This window comes from Megascapheus bottae, chromosome 22, assembly GCF_031878675.1.
Source record: "Megascapheus bottae isolate mThoBot1 chromosome 22, mThoBot2.hap1, whole genome shotgun sequence".
Lineage (NCBI taxonomy): Eukaryota > Metazoa > Chordata > Mammalia > Rodentia > Geomyidae > Megascapheus > Megascapheus bottae.
The window spans coordinates 26,707,465-26,725,712 of NC_143530.1; the positions used below are offsets into that span (position 1 = coordinate 26,707,465).

General features: G+C 39.2%; 1 protein-coding gene and 1 pseudogene across 2 annotated transcripts in view; one reads left to right on the forward strand and one right to left on the reverse strand.

The window, feature by feature from the left end:
- The window catches only part of Cdyl (chromodomain Y like), a 211,830-nt gene that overhangs the window by 15,464 nt on the left and 178,118 nt on the right, over window positions 1-18,248 (reverse strand). The gene's annotated exons all lie outside the window — the stretch shown is intronic.
- Window positions 117-16,607, forward strand: LOC150048407 (thyroid transcription factor 1-associated protein 26-like; annotated as a pseudogene).

Genomic DNA, 18,248 nt, shown 5'->3' on the forward strand with positions numbered 1-18,248 from the left:
GACAAGTTGGAAGGAAAAAGGAAACAGCACAAGGAAATGTGAGTAAGGCCAAAGTGGTCAAAAGACTTCTTTCTAAAGCAAGAAGGTCCTGCCAACAAACCTGTCTTTCTTGGGCCATGGCCTGCTGTGGCGAGGCCACTTCAGACTCTGGTCTGATACACATCAGGACTTCTTCTGTCCAGAGTCTTGGAGGTGAGTACCAAAGGGTCATCACCTAGTTTCTAGCCTACTTTTTAAAAGGGCAGAGCGTGGAGCTAAGGACAGCAGCTCTCTTCTTACCCACCACAAAACATTCAATTAATATTCCCTCATGTCACAATTCTTCAATGCCAACCTGGGTGTTGTTTTTCCATCATTTGTAATGTACAGTCTCCTAAGCCTGACATTTGTTTACTTTCTTTCTTTTGGTGCTAGGGAATGAACCAAGAGCCCTGTGCATGTCAGGCATGTACTCTATTGCTGAGCTGCATCGTCAGCCCTCAGCTTTGCTTAGCTTAATAGTCAAGGACTCTATTAAGGAATTTATGTTACCAAGGTATATGAGAGTAAGAGCAGAGCTCTGGCTAGGAGAAAGCAAAAGCCATGTCAGAGACATACCTGGAAATCTACTAGTGAAATTAGCAACAGGAATTTTCTGAGGGGGAAGGTCATAGTAATCAATTATGATCCAAGAACGACTTCTTCCAAAGTGAAAAGGAATATGTCAAAGCCACCAGAAAAGGCTCATAAAATGAGTAAGAGAAAACAAAAATGTTCCTAGTCAGACAGTGGAAAAATATTCATTTTAATTTCTGCTAGTAAAAAAAAAAATCCAACATATCAAGGTGGGGAGCATAGCTTAGTGGTAGAGTGCTTGCCTAGCACACACAAAGCCCTGAGTATGATTCCTTGGTACCACATACTCACAAAAAGCTGGAAATGGCTTTAAGCTGTGGCTCAAGTAGCAGAGAGCTAGCCTTGAGCAAAAAGTGTCCACGGACAGTGTCCAGGCCCTGAGTTCAGGTCCCTGGTTTGGCAAAACAAACAAACACCCCCAACATATCAACATGCAGAAACTCCTTTGTACAACTAAAAAAATTAACATAGTGTAAATTAAAAAACTAGACATAGTGCTCCATTTTCTTAGTTATTTCTTGCTTTGTCTATAGAAGTGGGGGAGCCTGGTCTCTATCAGGGCAATTTATTTTTCTCTAGGGCTGTGGGGTGCATGTATTAGAATTCACTTTTCCAATCCACATGGGAATCACTGCTAACATTCAAGCTTTTACTATTATGAATGATGCAGCCATGTATATCCTTGGCCTTTTTGGGTTCCAATGCTGGCAAGCCCACAAGTGTTGCTTAGTTTTAAAGTCTCACAATGTGCAAGGATTTCAAATTGAACATGAACATAACGTTCATGGAAGATTAGAAATAAAAAATTCACTCATTATGCTTAATAGATTTGTAGTACAAAGGGAGGGAAAGCTTAAAGACTGCTCAAAACCCCGCATGGAAAGAAAAGAGAAAAAACAATGAAGAGAGCCCACGTGAGCTCTGTAGGCAGAAATCAAGCAGCCTACACTATGTGTAACTGCATAAATTAAGGCATATTTTATAAAATCCAAAATCCTACGGTCAAAGAAATTTAACGAAGTATATGGATGTGTGTGCACATGTGCGTATCACACACACCTATTAAACCAAGATATATCACAATGTGCAGAAACCTGCAAAAGATACTACAAATAGAAAAAACGCATAATTACTTTCAGAAAGTATACAAAGACCAAGGGAAATGAAACAATAACAAGGAAAGTGCACAAGTAAAACAAATTTCCTGCATAGCACAACATAAACAGCAAACACAACATAATCTGCCATCAAAAGATTTGTAATAAAAAAAATGTGAAAGGATATTCTTGGTAGAAGAAAATGAGACTACACTGAAACCTAGATATATTAAAGGCACAATGAATATCAGATTGGTAGCTGTATGGGGAAAGTGAACTTCCACATGGACTGAACATGAAGTAATTAACTCCAAACAGAAATCAATAACTGCTTGGACTAATCATGGGGGTAAAAATCTCTCCCCTATTTTGATATCAATTTAACAAAAACAAAGTAAAGTCACTTTGTAGACACACAAAATACCTTCAAGAAAAGGACAACTCTGGAGAATTTCTCAATTTTAAGACTGATTTCTGATATAGCAGAAACAATAAAATCCTCCTCCTCCTCATCATTATCATCTTCCTCCTCCTCATCATTGATCAAACAAGACAAACAATGAAGCTAGCAAAGGTTGCTTCTCTTTTGGTCAATATTTTGTTACTAGAATGAAGAATTGATAACTGACTTATAAGGAGAAAAAGTTGATTTTGGTTTATTGAGGGTTCAGTCTGTGATTAATTGGCCCTGTTGCTTTTGGGGCTGCAGAAAGAGAGTATAGAATGGAGGGAGCACACAGTGGAGAAAGCTACTTACCCAAAGGAGACAATAAATAGACTGACATCCCATACTTGTCTTTGAGGACACACCTCGAAACTTCCTGCTAGATTACCTCTTAAACATGAGGTGGACGCTAAGCCATTAGAGAACCTTCGGGATTCAAAACACAATAGCTTGGCAAGCTTTTTGGAATTGGGCTGGTTAACGAGTAATGGACTGTAGCAGCCGACTTCAGAACACAGATAACAACATCCACACAATTTTTTGCAAAGACATTCTTAATGTCAAAAGATGACAGAGAACAAACTATACAATAATGTTGTCGCCAATTACTCACATTGCATAATCTCAGTTTATGGAAAAGCGGATAGTTTATACCATAGGGCATTTGAAGAAATTGTGATATATTGTTAGTATAAGGCCAAGAAAAACAAAAACATGCTCAAAATACCTTTTCTACATTTTGGGAAGTACTTAGAAAATGTAGTTAAAATATATTTATAGCAAAACTAAAATTAAGGATAAACTTATTCCAAATAAATATGCAGAATTATTAAATAACATATTTTAGTAAAATATGAAAAATCACGCTTCTGAAGAATATCAAATAGTGTAAAAACTACCTATTGATTCCAATTGATAATACTCTACTACCATAGAATGTTTAGAAGTATACTACTACACTTCTAGTCAAGATTTCTAGTTAAATCTAAGGAAGACAAGCTAAGAGATTTTTGGGAAGAATGAACCATACCTTACAAGGTATGTAAGTTAACATGAAGAATACAGGTTCTACTGTGTAGAGAAAGAAAATACGCATGAATCAGTATGAGAGCAGTTCTTAGATGAGGACTCACATATTACAAACCACTATTGACTAGTATAGGCCATTCCATGCATAGGAATGAAAAGCTAGAAAGTTAATTTTGCTTTTCTGAAACCATCTTATTTACTAGAGGGGCATGGTGGCTTAGGGCAGGCAGAAATAAGGAAAGGAGACAGCATCAACAAATAAAGATGGATAGGCAGTACATCCAGCTAATGAGGCATAGGTAGGAGCAATATAGTTCAGACTGGGCCAAGAAAAAAGTAAGATTCTATCTGAAAAATCACTAAAGCTAAAAAGGGGACGAACAGGGGGAGAAGATTAGGATATATGACTCAAGTGGCAGAGTGTCATCTTAGCAAGCATGATTTCAAGCACCAGTACTGCTTGCCCACACCCCACAAAGAAGGTATTTTAAATACCCTTAACATTAAAAACTGCATTTAACATAGAAAATTGCAGACACCCCCAAATTCAAGGATGTAATAGTATGGAGATGGTAAAATTAATTGGAATTTGCATCAGCCACTAAGAACGGAGTGGCTTCTACAGTGGAGGCACCAAGGCATTTCCAAGCTGAATGAACACTCTCCAGATACTAGGGAAGAGAAGGGCATCATGTGTTTGCACCCTAGAAGAAGCAGGTATCACTGCTTTCTCTGCTCTACACCTTTCTGGGTCCTTACTACTCATCCACACTCACTAGCCACTCTCAAATTGTACCTGAACAACGAAGAGCAGGCTATTCCCCAAATTCACCTCTTTTGAGTTTCAGGCTCACTTGGAAGTTACCCCCTAGATGCCAAGAACAGCATCAGGCACCAGCACAAGTCTCCGCAGGAGAATCGTGTTTTATGAGGGCCATGGCCACTTCAAACATGGCTCCCTCAACCTGGATGGCCTGGGAAGACTCCTACCTTAAATCCTCAGCCCAAGTCACGGGTGGAAGTAGTTTTTGGACATCAGCTAGATTACCTTGTCTCTGCCTGTTCCCCACCCCATGCCCTGCAAGGAAGACAGAAGGGTACAAATGGTCTTTAGAATCTCCATCACTTCCTGTCATAGGTCTCCCAGGCCACAATGAGCCTGGTGGTTCCCTCAGCCTTACCAACAGAGCAGCTCTGGACTAGGGACTTGGAGACCAAAGGAAAGTCTATACATTAGCAGTAAGATGGCCTGGAGATGCTCTATTTTCAGTAGGTCTATTACAGAAGACCTATAGCCCTTCAAGATACATTCCTCTTCACATACAAAAGTAAACTGAAGGAACTGGGGGCATGACCTAGTGGTAGAGTGCTCCCCTGGCATGTCCAAAGTCTTGGGTTCCATTCCTTGACACCATATACACAGAAAAAGCTAGAAGTGGTGCTTTGGTTCAAGTGGTAGAGTAGTAGCCTTGAGTTCAAGCCGCAGGACTGACAAAAACAACTTTAGATGGACCAAAGTAGAACCTGTTCTTGAAATTCTGGATTCGGATCTTTTCCTGGGCTAGCTGTATGTAGTCTAATCTTGTTTCTGGATGCTGGGCAGCAGGAACAACCACAGCTTATGTGTGGTCGTCCCCACAATCGAGGGGTGAAGCAGCAGGTGCTGCACAGTGTACTGTGTGGCCAGGCTGCTCAGCACATTAAATTTGGCCAATATACTTTGGATTTATGATGTTTCTGAACTTACCATTGCTTATTATTATTAGGACAGACCCCCATTGTTAGTAGAGGACCTTGAGAATGAGCCTGTCCAAATTCTGCTGCCCTAACTCCTTTCCACTGTGTTGCCCATGCCCAAAGCTTGGCCCTCAGTGTAGATCACTCTCTGTACCCGGTCATGGGTTCTGCACCTCAGGGAGATGGAACATGCCTGAAGGTAGGGAGGGTGCTGGTCACCAGGGTTGTGCTTCTGCCTGACTAGCCATTATAAATAGAAATGCCAGGCAGGCTTCTTCTTGCTGCAGTTACTACAGACACTGGTTTCCTTGCTGAGCCCAGATTAGGTCTTTTCTAATGACGGTGTCAGGGTACTTACCCCACACTTTAGTCATAGACCCTGGAGTTCTATGGAGGTCAGAGTGTATGGTGTGATGTTCTTTCTTCCTGTAGAGTCTTGTGAACTATTATGTCCAGACTGACCTTAAAGTGTGACCCCCCCTCCCAACTCTGTCCCCCAAGCAGCAAGGATTACAGGTTTAGGCCGCAATGCCCAGCTGAACTAACTTTTATACAGCACTTGTATCATTTACTTCAACAGTATATTATTAAATGTTACAATGCCTAATAAACTATTTTTACAGTTGTATTTCTAAAACCAACTGCACATTCTCCATCTTTTATACTTATTCCTATAGTCTAACGCGAGATAGGATAAAGGAAAGAGTCTTCCTAAGAGATGAGGAATAGTATTGTTTTACTATCAGAATCTGTATTTCTGATTAAAAAACAACATTCAAAAATGCACAAAGTCATTGTGGTGGCCTATTCAGGAATAAAATAATGCTAGCCAAATTCAAGGGCATTTCCTCCACCACAGAACTGTTTTCAAATTCAAGGGTTTTCTTCACAAACTAAGAACTAAATATAAAACTGGGTGAATCTTTTTTGCAGTGCTGATGACTTCTGATGACAATCAGACTTGGTGTTCCAGGCCTCAGGCCTGAGCATGTACATACAGTTCTCCAAGCAGAATCTGGGCTTTGATGAGGCAGGGTCAAAAGGTGGGAAACTAACATGCAGCTACCAGCTATAAGCATAGTGTCAGCAATGAAATATGCAAATATACATAATACACAAATAACAATGATTTCTTTTGGTGGCGCTTTAATTTGACCTCAGGGCCTTGTATTTTTTCTCAGCTTGCTTGCTTGGCTGGAGTTCTATCACTTTCACTTTCAGGCTGGAGGCATGCCTCTAGCCTCTCTTCCCCCTCCCATCCCCTCACCCCCTTTCTGGGCACTGTCCCTGACCTACTTTTTGCTCTACCATTTGAGCCACAGTACCACTTTTGGCTTATTTCTATGATTACTTTAGAGTCTTAATAAGAGTCGAATGAACTTTCCTGCCCCAGCTGGCTTCCAACTTGTGATCCTCAGATCTCAGCCTCCTGAGCAGCTAGGGTTACAGGTGTGAGCCACTGGCAGCAGGCCAGCCTGCCTTTTTAAATGTTATTTTGATGACGGAATCTCAAGGACTTTTCTTGCCATTTTGGCTTAGACCTTTGATCCTCCAGATCTCAGCCTCCTGAGTAGTTAAGATTACAGGCATGTGCGACTAGTACATGGCAAATAACTCACTCTTTAAAAGCAGGGCATCAAGCTGGGTGCTGGTGGCTGAAGCCTATTATCCTAGCTCAAAGTGGTAGAGTGCTAGCCTTGAGGAAAAAAGCTCAGGGACAGTGTCCAGCCGTTGAGTTCAAGCCCCACAACCAACAAAAACAAAAAACAAAACAGCAGGACATCTGAGAATGGAGGAGGTATAAAAGCCAGTTTGGTCCATGAAGCATACAAATAATTCATTGAAACAGCAAAAATAATTTAGGAGTACCAGAAATAAAAATGAATGAATGGAAAATCCCCAAATAATAACAATTAAGAGTATACAAACTTATGAAGCACTCTAGGAATCAACAGAAAGAATATATAAGCTGTGGTTTCTTCAATTAAAACGATCCACTTTAATAGCTAAGTTTTCAGAGAATCAATCTAAAAATATTAAGTATAGAAAGCAATACAGAGACTTAACAGAGAAAAATATTTTTTCAGACAAAAGTAAAGTACTGCTTGGCATCATCATTCCTCAAACTTGTAATTCTTGCTACCTGCGAGAAAGAGACCAGGGGACTGAAGTTCATGGCTAGCCAAGACTTTTTATAAACACTCATAGGTGACATGGGAAGCACAAACAAGAGGACAGCAGCCTAGGCTATCCTGGACTCAGAACCTAATTCAAAAATTACCAATGCAAAAAGGACCTGGAGGTGTGGCTCCTGTGGTGGTAGAGTATCTTGCTAGCAAATGTGAGGCCTGAATTCAATCTCCAGCATTGCCTTGCTGTCAGAAAAAGGACCACTTAATGAGAATACATAACTTTAAGTCAACTCTGTACAGTTAATTACAACTATTTAAATGTACTTAGGTGAAGAGATATACAATCCTGTTTTACTTAACATGTCAAATGTAATGGTCAGCCTTCTATATGAAGGTCTCACCCAGACTTCCAACAGAATCACTGGGTGGGATTGAAAAAGTGCTCTTTTTCAGTGGGGGCTGCCTAACACCTGAGCTTTGTGGAGTGAAACACAGGCCCTGTGCCCACGTGAATCCAATCCAGAGTCATGGTGTTTGGTACCTATCATTGAAAGAACATAATGAGTTTTGAAATAGAACAGATTACAGTAACATACACCTTCAAATCAGAGAAAGGATTGCTAAAATTTTATATAATTATTCCAGTGGAAAAGTAACGGAATGAAGTAAGCAGGGAGATGGACAGCTCAGGACCTGTCCTTGGTGGGTTGAGACCAGAGCAACAAGATCACTTGCTTTCCTCATTAGAAACAAGCTCAAGTCCACATGAATAACATCCAATGTGAAAAAGAGTTTATTACTTAGTTTAAATCACTTATATTAGTATTTTTCAGAATTAATATGTTTCAGGGAAGTAAAAATGTTCATTTGTTCCCTCAGGATGACCTACTCATTCAATAATAAATCTTTCCAACTTATTTGTTTTTCCTTATCATCAAAAGCCAGGGAAGGAATCCCAGCAGCCAATGATCTTGTTTCTCAGAGCACCACAGCCATGGATGGTGGAAGATAAAGACACTAAGGCAGAGGGTCAGCCATCTACTGGTGGCACCTGACATCTCAATCTTTACTTTGTAAGATGAAAACCTAAGGTTTGCTGAGCTTGCTTGGTGGTCCAAGGCTAGAGGAGGAGATAATGGGAGAAGTTCTGATCCTATTCAAGCCCCAAGGCCTACGAACACTCCATCTACCCTAGTCAGTGTCCTCTTGCTGGGGGGTACCCATAAGATCTTCCAGGAGCCAATATGTTCTGACCTGTTTTATTTATTTATTTTTGCTTGTTTGTTAGAACTTACTTAACTCCTGGGTAAGTAAATCTTGTTTATAATGTGGAAAGTATTAGCACCGATCACAGCTTGCAGGAGACAGGTTCTGACCTGTCCACTTCCCCACATCAATCTACCTCACACACACCAATCTTACGCCTTATTTCTTCTTCTTCCTCCTCCTCTTTCTCTTCCTCCTCCTCCTTTTGTTTTTTTTTTTTTTGTTTTTTTGTTTTTTTGCCAGTCCTAGGGCTTGAACCTAACGCCTACAGTACTGAGTGTACAGAAGCAACACTTTCCTCAGGAGGCAGTTCTGCCTCATTAAGACCATGCTTCTTGTTCTGAGTATGAGCTTTGACCTTAAAAAAAAACTCAAGAGTTTGCAGAATGATCTCTGGCCATAAAAGAAATACAAATCAAAACAATTTTGAGATTCCACCTCACTCCAGTTAGAATGGCCAGGATCAAGAAATCTAATAACAACAGATGCTGGCAGGGATGTGGCCAGGAGGGATTGCTACTGCACTGTTGATGGGAGTGCAAACTTGATCAATCATTATGGAAAGCAGTATGGTGATTCCTCAAAAGACTAAACATAGAGGTCTCCTATAACCCAGCAATTCTACTCGTTGGCATTTACCCAATCGTCCAGAAACAAGGACATACTAAAGCCACCAGCACAACAATGTTCACTGCAGCACTATTTACCATAGCAAAGACATGGAATCAACCCAAATGCTCCTTAGTAGATGAATGGATCACGAAGACGTGGTATTTATGCACAATGGAATTCTATGCTGCATCAGAAAGAATGATATTGCCCCATTTGTAAGGAAATGGAAAGACTTGGAAAAAAATCATATTAAGTCAAATAAGCCAGACTCAAAGGAACATAGGCTCAGTGGCTTCCCTCATTTGTCATAATTAGTACAAAACTTGGACTTTCCTAGCAGAGGATTACAATAGCGCAAAACCTAGATATATAAGGTTATATAAGATGAGGCTAAATGAAAGCATTTCCAGGATATGGAAACAAGAGCTTTATCTTGTGTGATTGTTGTTCTTAATGTACTATGTTATTTCTCTTCTCTTTTGCTGCCCTTTGTTTAATTTCATATTGTTACACTATCTGACTTTGTTACTTGGCATATTGTATATATGTTTATTTGTTTATTTGAAATAGGAAAGGGAAAGGGGAAAAAAAAGATGATTGGGAGGGGGTGCAGGGAGGGAAATGGGGACAAAAACATGAGAAGGGGTATCAATGTGGGAGAAGTAATGCATCTACTATCTGGCGAATACAACTGTAATCCCTCTATTCATTACAATAAAAAAATCTTTTTAAAGTTTGCAGAATGACTACCTGAGTGACCCAGTAAGCTCTACTCCCAAACTCCTAGAATTAATAGACAACTTTAGCAAAGTAGCAGGATATAAAATTAACCTGCAGAAGTCAGTAGCCTTTTTTTTTTTTGCCAGTCTTGGGCTTAAGCTCAGGGTCTGAGCACTGTCCTTGGATTTTTCTCAAGGCTAGAACTCTACTACTTGAGCCTCAGCACCACTTCCGGCTTTTTCTACGTATGTGGTACCGAGGAATCGAACTTGAGTCTTCATGCATGCTAGGCAAGCACTCTACCACTAGGCCAAATTCCCAGCCCCGTCAGTAGCCTTCTTGCACGCCAACAATACACAAACAGAAGGTCAAATCAAGAAAATGATCCCATTCACAATAGCCCCCAAAAGAACAAAAAAACGTAGGAATTAACTTAACTAAAGATGTCAAGGAATTATTTAATGAAAACTATAAAAGCCCAACAAGAGAAATTAAAGAGGACACTAGGAAATGGAAAGACATCCCATGCTCATGGCTAGGGAGAACCAATATAATGAAAATGGCCATACTGCCAAAATTGATATACAAATTCAATGCAATTCCCATCAAAATCCCAAAGACATTCTTCACTGAAATAGAAGATATAATCCAAAGGTTCATACGGAACAAGAAAAGACCTAGAATAGCCAAAACAATTATAGGAAAAAAGAGCATGTGGTATTACAATATCAGACTTCAAACTGTACTATAGAGCCATAATAACAAAAACAGCATGGTATTGGCACAAAAATAGACCAGAAGATCAATGGAACAGAATAGAAGATCCAGAAGTAGAATCACATACCTATAGTCAACTTGTATTTGACAAAGGAGCCAAAGACATACAGTGGAACAAACACAGCCTATTCAATTATTGGTGCTGGCCAAACTGGGCAGCCACATGCAGAAAACTAAAAATTGACCCTAGCCTCTTGCCATGAACAAGAATTAACTCAAAATAGACCAAAGACCTCAACGTCAGACCAGAAACCTTGAAACTGCTACATGATAGAGTTGGAGAGACACTGGAACTCATAGGCACAGGCAAAAAATTTCTGAACAGAATCCCAGGGTCACAACAGATTGAAGAGAGAGTCGATAAATGGGACTACCTTAAAAATAAAAAAATTCTGCACAGATAAAAGCATAGCCACTAAAGTAGAAAGACAGCCAACCAACTGGGAAAAGATATTTACCAATAATACATCAGACAAATGCTTAATATCCAGTATTTACAGGGAACTCAAGAAACTAATCCCCCCAAACCCAACAAACCATTCACTAACAGGGCAAGGAAACTAAAGACTTATCAAAAGAAGAGGTTAAAATGGCAGAAAAGCAGATGAGAAAATGTTCATCATCCATGGTCATAAAGGAAATGCAAATAAAAACAACCCTAAGATACCACCTTACCCCAAACAAGAATGGCCAAGATTTTGAACTCGGAGAATGACAGATGCTGGTGGGGTTGTGGAGAAAAAGGAACCCTACTGCACTGCTAGTGGGACTGTAAACAAGTTCAGCCACTCTGGAAAGCAGTGTGGAGGTTTCTTAAAGAACTGAAAATAGACCTTCCCTATGATCCCGCCATACCACTTCTGGATATCTACCCTGAACATCATAACCCAGGATATAATAAGGACACCTGCTCAGCTATGTTCATCTCTGCACTATTCACAATAGCCAGGCGATGGAAACAATCCAGTCGCCCTACTGTAGATGAATGGATACAAAAGAGTGACACACACACACATAATGGAATTCTATATAGTCAACAGACAAGATAAAATAATGGCATTCACAGGGAAATGGATGAATCTAGAGCGAATCATGTTGAATGAGACAAGTCAAGACCAAAGGAACAGAAGGCGCACAGTATCCTTAATATGTGGCTATTAGATCCAAATAGTATAAGAGTGAGGACTCAATATTTGTGTACCCAATGTTATGGACATCGTATTGGAAATAGAAACACAACTACATAGACATAAAAATGTATGACTCTATAGACATAATGTTTTATTACATAGATTAATATGTATCTATGACACACAAACCCTCAGCCTAATTTTAATTATGTTGTAAAATCTAAGTGCCAGTGATTGTACATAGAGTCTCTCTTCTTGAATACTTGTTTGTTAAATGTCATTTGAAATAAGATATAATAATCAATGTTAATAAATTCTTTAATAAAAAATCATATTAAGTGAATTAAGCCAGACTCAAAGGAACATAGGCTCAATGGTTTCCCTCATTAATTAGTACAAACCTTGGACTCTCCTAGCAGAGGATTACAATAGCTCAAAACCAAGATATAAAAGGCCACATAGGATGAGGCTAAATGAAAGGACCTCCAGGATATGGAAACAAGAGCTATATAATGTGTCTGTTGTCCCTTGGTTATTCTCATATTGTTACATTATTTTATCTTGTTATCTGGTATACTGTATATACGTTTATTTGAAATAGGAAAGGGAAGGGGGAAAACAAGAGGAGAGAGTGGGTCTGGGGAGGGAAAATGGGGACAAAAACATAAAAAGGGTTATAAATCTTTGTGAAGTAATGCATCTTCTATCTGGCAAATATAACTATAAACCTTCTATTAATTATAATAAAAAATAACAAAAAAGTTTGCAGAATGACTGCTGACAATAGGACAATTGACACTTTCATTGACAACATTAGTATGAATTATCCAAAATCCTGAGTACAATTAGAGATGACCAAGTGTTCTTGCCCTTGGTTTTAAGGTTTTGTAACATGAAGGTCACTACTCTAGATCTCTGTGTATTCTCTGTCTACTTTAATCTGCATTCTGTGATATGCTGAGCACCTCAGAGAGAACTAATCCCTAAGGGGATGTAGATTCCCAAATCTACCAAATTGAGGATTCTTCAATAGCCCAAAAAACATACAAGTGTCCATCTTTACTTAGCTCTTCAAAATCATATGCAACAAAGCAGTCACAAAGCTATTGGGTAAAATCAACAGTTTAGAATCAACAGTTTAAGAATACTGAAGAAAGTTAAAAATGAACTCTATTATGTGAAAATGTTAATGGAAACCTTTATTCAAGATCACTCTTTTAATGACAGAAAAATTTACACTAGTAAGTTTAGTTTTATCAATGACAATTCAAACAAACTTATTAGCAATATATATTGTACCATTCTAGCTAAACCTATCAGGACAATTCCCAAAGTAAACTAAAAGAGATAGGCAATATTTTAGCTTATTTTCTCATTAATATTTTCACAAATAGGTCAAATATCAAGAGGGGAATAACAACAATAACAACACTCTGCATGGTACAACTGTTAGGACTGCCCAGATAAAGGGCCACTTTTCTTTGCACACAAGTCTCTCCATCCCCCTTATTTGCCACACAGGATGGCACAGTCTTCCCTAGAAGACTCCCATCCAGCACTTGTGTTACCTAGGTGACCGGCACGCCTAGGGGAAGTTACCTCTCAGACTCTGAGGTCAAGTCCACATCTGCTCCCTGCCCCCTCTCTAGTTAACTCCAACCCGCCTATGGCTCAACCCTTTTCCACCAACCTTCCACTGAGGGGTGGGTTAGCAATTTGTCCGCCCCCCCAACAAACTTTTTGTCTGAGCAGGTAGCAGTTTCCTTTTGGCGAACCTTACAATGTCACCTAAAAGTACCAAGAAGGGAATAGAAAATCAACAGACATACACTTTTGATTAATGTGAAAAAAAGTTTAAAAAGATAAACAAAGACAATAAAATAATAGAACAAGAATGAGGGGCCACCATCAAAAAGAATGACATTGCCACATTTGTAATCAATGTTAATAAATTCTTTAATAAAAAATCTTATTAAGTGAAGTAAGCCAGACCCAAAGAAACATAAGCTCCATGGTTTCCCTCATTTGTAACAATTACTATACATCTAGGATTCTCCTAGCAGAGGATTAGAATAGCTCAAAAGCGATATACATATGGCCATATAGGATGAGGCTAAGTGAAATGAACTCCAGAATATGGAAACAAGAGATTTATCTTTGTGATTGCTGTTATTAATGTACGATGTGAAGCTATTTCTTTTCTCCTTATGGTTTATCTAATGTTGTTACTGTATCTGAATGTGGCACCTGGTATATTGTATATCCGTGTGTTTATTTGAAATAGGCAAGGGAATGAGAAAAACAAGATGACTGGGCGAGAGTGGGGGGAAGGAAAGGGAAACAAAAACATGAGAAGGGGTATCAAGGGTTGAGAGGTAATGTACTCTCCCAACTGATGAATATAACTATAACCCCTCTATATATCACCCCGACAATAAAATACCAAAACAAAAAAAAATGAAGGGCTATGAATATAGCTAGGGGTAGAGTGCCTATATGCCACAAGGCTCTGGGTTCTATCAACAGCACCACCAAAGAATTATACCAAAGTACAATTTTCTAGCAGTGAGATCTTATTTTAGATCACAACAGAAAAATTTATTTCCTACAAAAATGATGTTTCTTGGTCACGGGAATGAATTCGCTAAACCTTCCTTTATAATGCTTAACTCGACTTTTAGAACCAACCAGCTTTTGTAACTATTGCTTTTGTAAGGCAATTGACTACAATCTAGTTTTTATTGTATCTGTGGTGCACAGCCATTAGTTTTAAGTCCTAGATATTAAAGATATTATCTTGGTTAGATACATGTACACTAGTTATATCGAACTTCTACTCCAAAGAAAATTAACTCACAATTTATATTTACTCTGTCTGGAATATATGAGGCTGACATGTTCGCTGTTATTTTCCATCCACAGTACAGATATCTTTCTTAAAAATTCAAGCATCTCTTTTGGAAAGTAAATGGTTACATAGAGTCAGGTCAAGTTCATACATCAGCTTATAAACTTCAGTGGGAATATCAAAAGAAGCTAAAGCAAATCCAAAAAACTATGTATTTAAAAAGCTAAAGGAACTCCAAGCGAAATAAATTCAGAGTGCTCCCCTCCAAGATACACCACAATCAATCTGTTGAAAGCCAAAGCCAAAGCCAAGATCTTCAAAACAGAAAGAAGTTATTGATCATGTCAAGGTTTCTGGCTAAGAATAAGAGCTGGTTTCTCAAAAACTACAGAAGACAATAGTTTTGTGACAATGTATTTAAAATGCTGAAAATAGAGGACTGCCAACCAAGAGTTCTACATTTAACACGAATATTTAGTGTACTTATTCCTTAACAATGCCACGGAAATGAAGACATTCCTAAGTGAATAAAAACAGATTAATTCATCATAGGCATACTTTCTCTACAACTAAAAACTTAAGGGAGTTTTGGGGCTAATGAGGACACAGAGAGTAACTCAAATCCACGTAAAGAGCAGGGGGTCAAGAGTGGTAGAGTGCTCACCTAGCATGCAAGAAGCCCTGGGTTTGATTCCTTGGTACCACATACACAGAAAAGGCCAGAAGTGGTGCTATGGCTCAAGTGGCAGAGTGCTACCCTTGAGCAAAAAGTGACCAAGGACAATGCCCACGTCCTGAGTTCAAGCCCCAGGACTAGGAATTAAAAAAAAGACCAGGAGCGTGGCCTAGTGGTAGAATGCCTGCCTAGGATGCACAAAGCCCTGGGTTCAATTCCCTGGTACCACATGCACAGAAAAATACAGAAGTGGGGTTGTGGCTCAAGTGGTAGAGTGCTAGCCTTGAGGAAGCCCAAGGATAGACAGTGCACAGGCCCTGAGCTCAAGCCCCAGGGCTAGCAAAAGAAGGGAAGGGAACGGAGGGGAGGAATAAGGAGCAGGAGACCAAAGAATCACAGGAATAATTACAAAACACAAGATTCATCACATTGGTTAATTTTTCCTCTATTTGGTTTTAAAGACATCTATATAAAATGAAGCTGTGTTTCAGTCACACAGATAATATATGACAATAACAGCTAAAGGAATGAGTAATACAGGACCAAAGCATTTTTGTATTATTAAACTGGTATTAATCTATTTTTATCAGTTAACATGTTAACTATGACCCTCAGAGTAATCACTGAACACAACTATATAGTACAGCTAAACATGAAAGAAATTATAAAATGGTATATTAGGATAGATTTATTTAACATAAATGGGAGCAGTAATGGAAGAATGGGGGAAGAGACATGAGACAGAGAAAATAGTAAATATACCATTATACCCCTACAAGTACAGTCACAGGGATGTGTTCTGAGAAATGTATCATTTGCTGTTTTCATCACTGTACAAGCATCATAAAGCATACTTTCATAAACCTGGAAGGTACAGCCTGCTATACATAAAGATGTTTGTTATCCAAACACAGAGGGACAAGGCTTTGCATTTTGAAGAAAATTGATGGAAGATTCAGAAATACTACAGGAAATTGCAGTGGAAAGAAAAAGAAGGGTCAAACATCCCAGGAATCCCAGTTCACAGACCACTACCCAGATCATCTGAAGCATCTTTATCTAGCTGAAAAAGAAAGGCTCAGGAAGCAACGAAGAAGAGTTGGCCAGCATTTGTCAAAAGAAGCAGCTGACCAGCCTTTGCCTGGAGAATACTCGAACGCTGACCAGACTTTGCCCGAGGACTGATGTGTTGGTCAGCTTTCCCCAGAAGAGCAAGATAGCCAAACAGTAAATCCTTTCTTCCAAAGAAAAGTAAAAAGAAAACCTCAAATCAAAAAGCAAAAGAAGAATATGAACAAATACAAGCTAAGCGTGCTGCTAAAAAACAAGAATTTGGGAGGAGAAAACAAGAGAGAGAAGAAGCCCAAAGACCGTACAAAATGTTCAAAATATTGAGCAAAATGACTAAAAAGTGCCAACCAAACTTGAATTTACAAATGGAATATCTTCTTCAAAAAAAGCTAGACATTATGTCCTTAAAGGTTGAAGTATCTGCTGCCCCTTGGGCTCTTTTGTACGCATAATGGTGTGCCTCTGAGCAGTGAGCTTTAGTTGACACAAACTGAATTACAAAACTGCAAATATTTTGGTTCTTGTCACATTTTCTGTGTATGTGCTACATATACAGATTCGTATGACTTGTGTCTTATTTATTTACTTCTGAAAGGAGAGGTCTTGAAGAGCTTAAGAACCTTCTGTTTGGTAGATAAGCTTAAACTCAAAATACTTTTGTACCATGTATAGAATTTATACGAAATAAAATGTTTTCAAAATAAAAGAAAAAAAAAAAAGACAACCCTTCACAAATTCTTACTTGACCCAGTAGCAGAAGTACTTGTAAACTCATTGTGTGGAAACAGGATTACCATGATACCAAAAACCAAAGACACCATAGGAAAACCACAGGCCAATAGCCCCGACGAGCACAGCTTCAAAAATTCTCCACAATATATGACAAATTGAACCCAGGAACATATAAAAACGATTATACATTATGAGCAACTCATCTACAATGCAATTCTTGAACTGTCCCAGGAACACATGGCTAGTCCAACAGAGAAATAAAAACATAAGTTATGTGATTAGAAGCTAAACATCACAATGATCTTAACAGTTTTAAGAAAAGCTATTGACAATATCCAAAACCCTTTAACTTACATAGGCAGATGTCCCTGTGGGACTGCCAGCCTTACAAAAGTACTGCAATATAATTTTATATGATACTTAACGTGGATTATGGGACACATGACTGCTTCTGCTGTGTTGTTCTGTGTTAAAGACAGCTTTCCTTCCCAGTGAAAAAATACTAGAGCTAACACACAGAGAAGTTTTTTTTAGTAAACAGTTTTGGTTTACAATCCAGTGGCTCAGCTACTTTGGCCTGTAGTGGCACCAAACATGACAGCAGTGGAAGAATATGCATGAAGGATGGGAAAGAGATGGATGCTGGAGACCCAATCTTCCTCAAGGACATACATCCAGTGACCTAACTTCCTTCCAATAGGCTCTACCACCTTCCAACAATGCCATGCGCTTGCAACTTTATCACATGGCTCATTGGGGGCTATTTATAACCTGAACTATAATAAACTATAACATTGGGTGGGGGGAAGGTGTTTGATTTTTGAGCCAATGACTCACTAGCAGTCCAGACTGGGATCTAAACTTGCCGTCCTTCTTTTCCAGTCTCCCAACTGCTGGGATTACAAAAATGCATCACCATGCCTATCTTAATATAATTTTAAGGGCTACTATATTGTACTGTATGTTTTATTGCTACAATCTGCCATGTAACACCAGCAGCCTGGTTGCTGTCCCTGAGCTTTTTCTTTTTCTTGGTGCCATTACTGAGGATTGAACTCACTGTCCTTGGGCTTTCTCAAGGCCAGCGCTCTACCACTTGAGCCACAGCTCCACTTTCAACTTTTTCTGTGTATATGGTACTAAGGAGTCAAATCCAGGGCTTTGTGCATGCTAGGCAAGCACTCTACCACTAGGCCATGCTCCTGGGTCCTGTCCCTAAGCTTTTAAATTCAAGGTTGGCATTCTACCACTCCAGCCTGGGCTGGCTCTGCAGTGATCCTCAGATCTCAGCTTCCTCAGGTAGCTAGGATTATAGATGGGAGTCACCAGCATCTGGCTGTGGTAAAAATTCTTAAAATCTT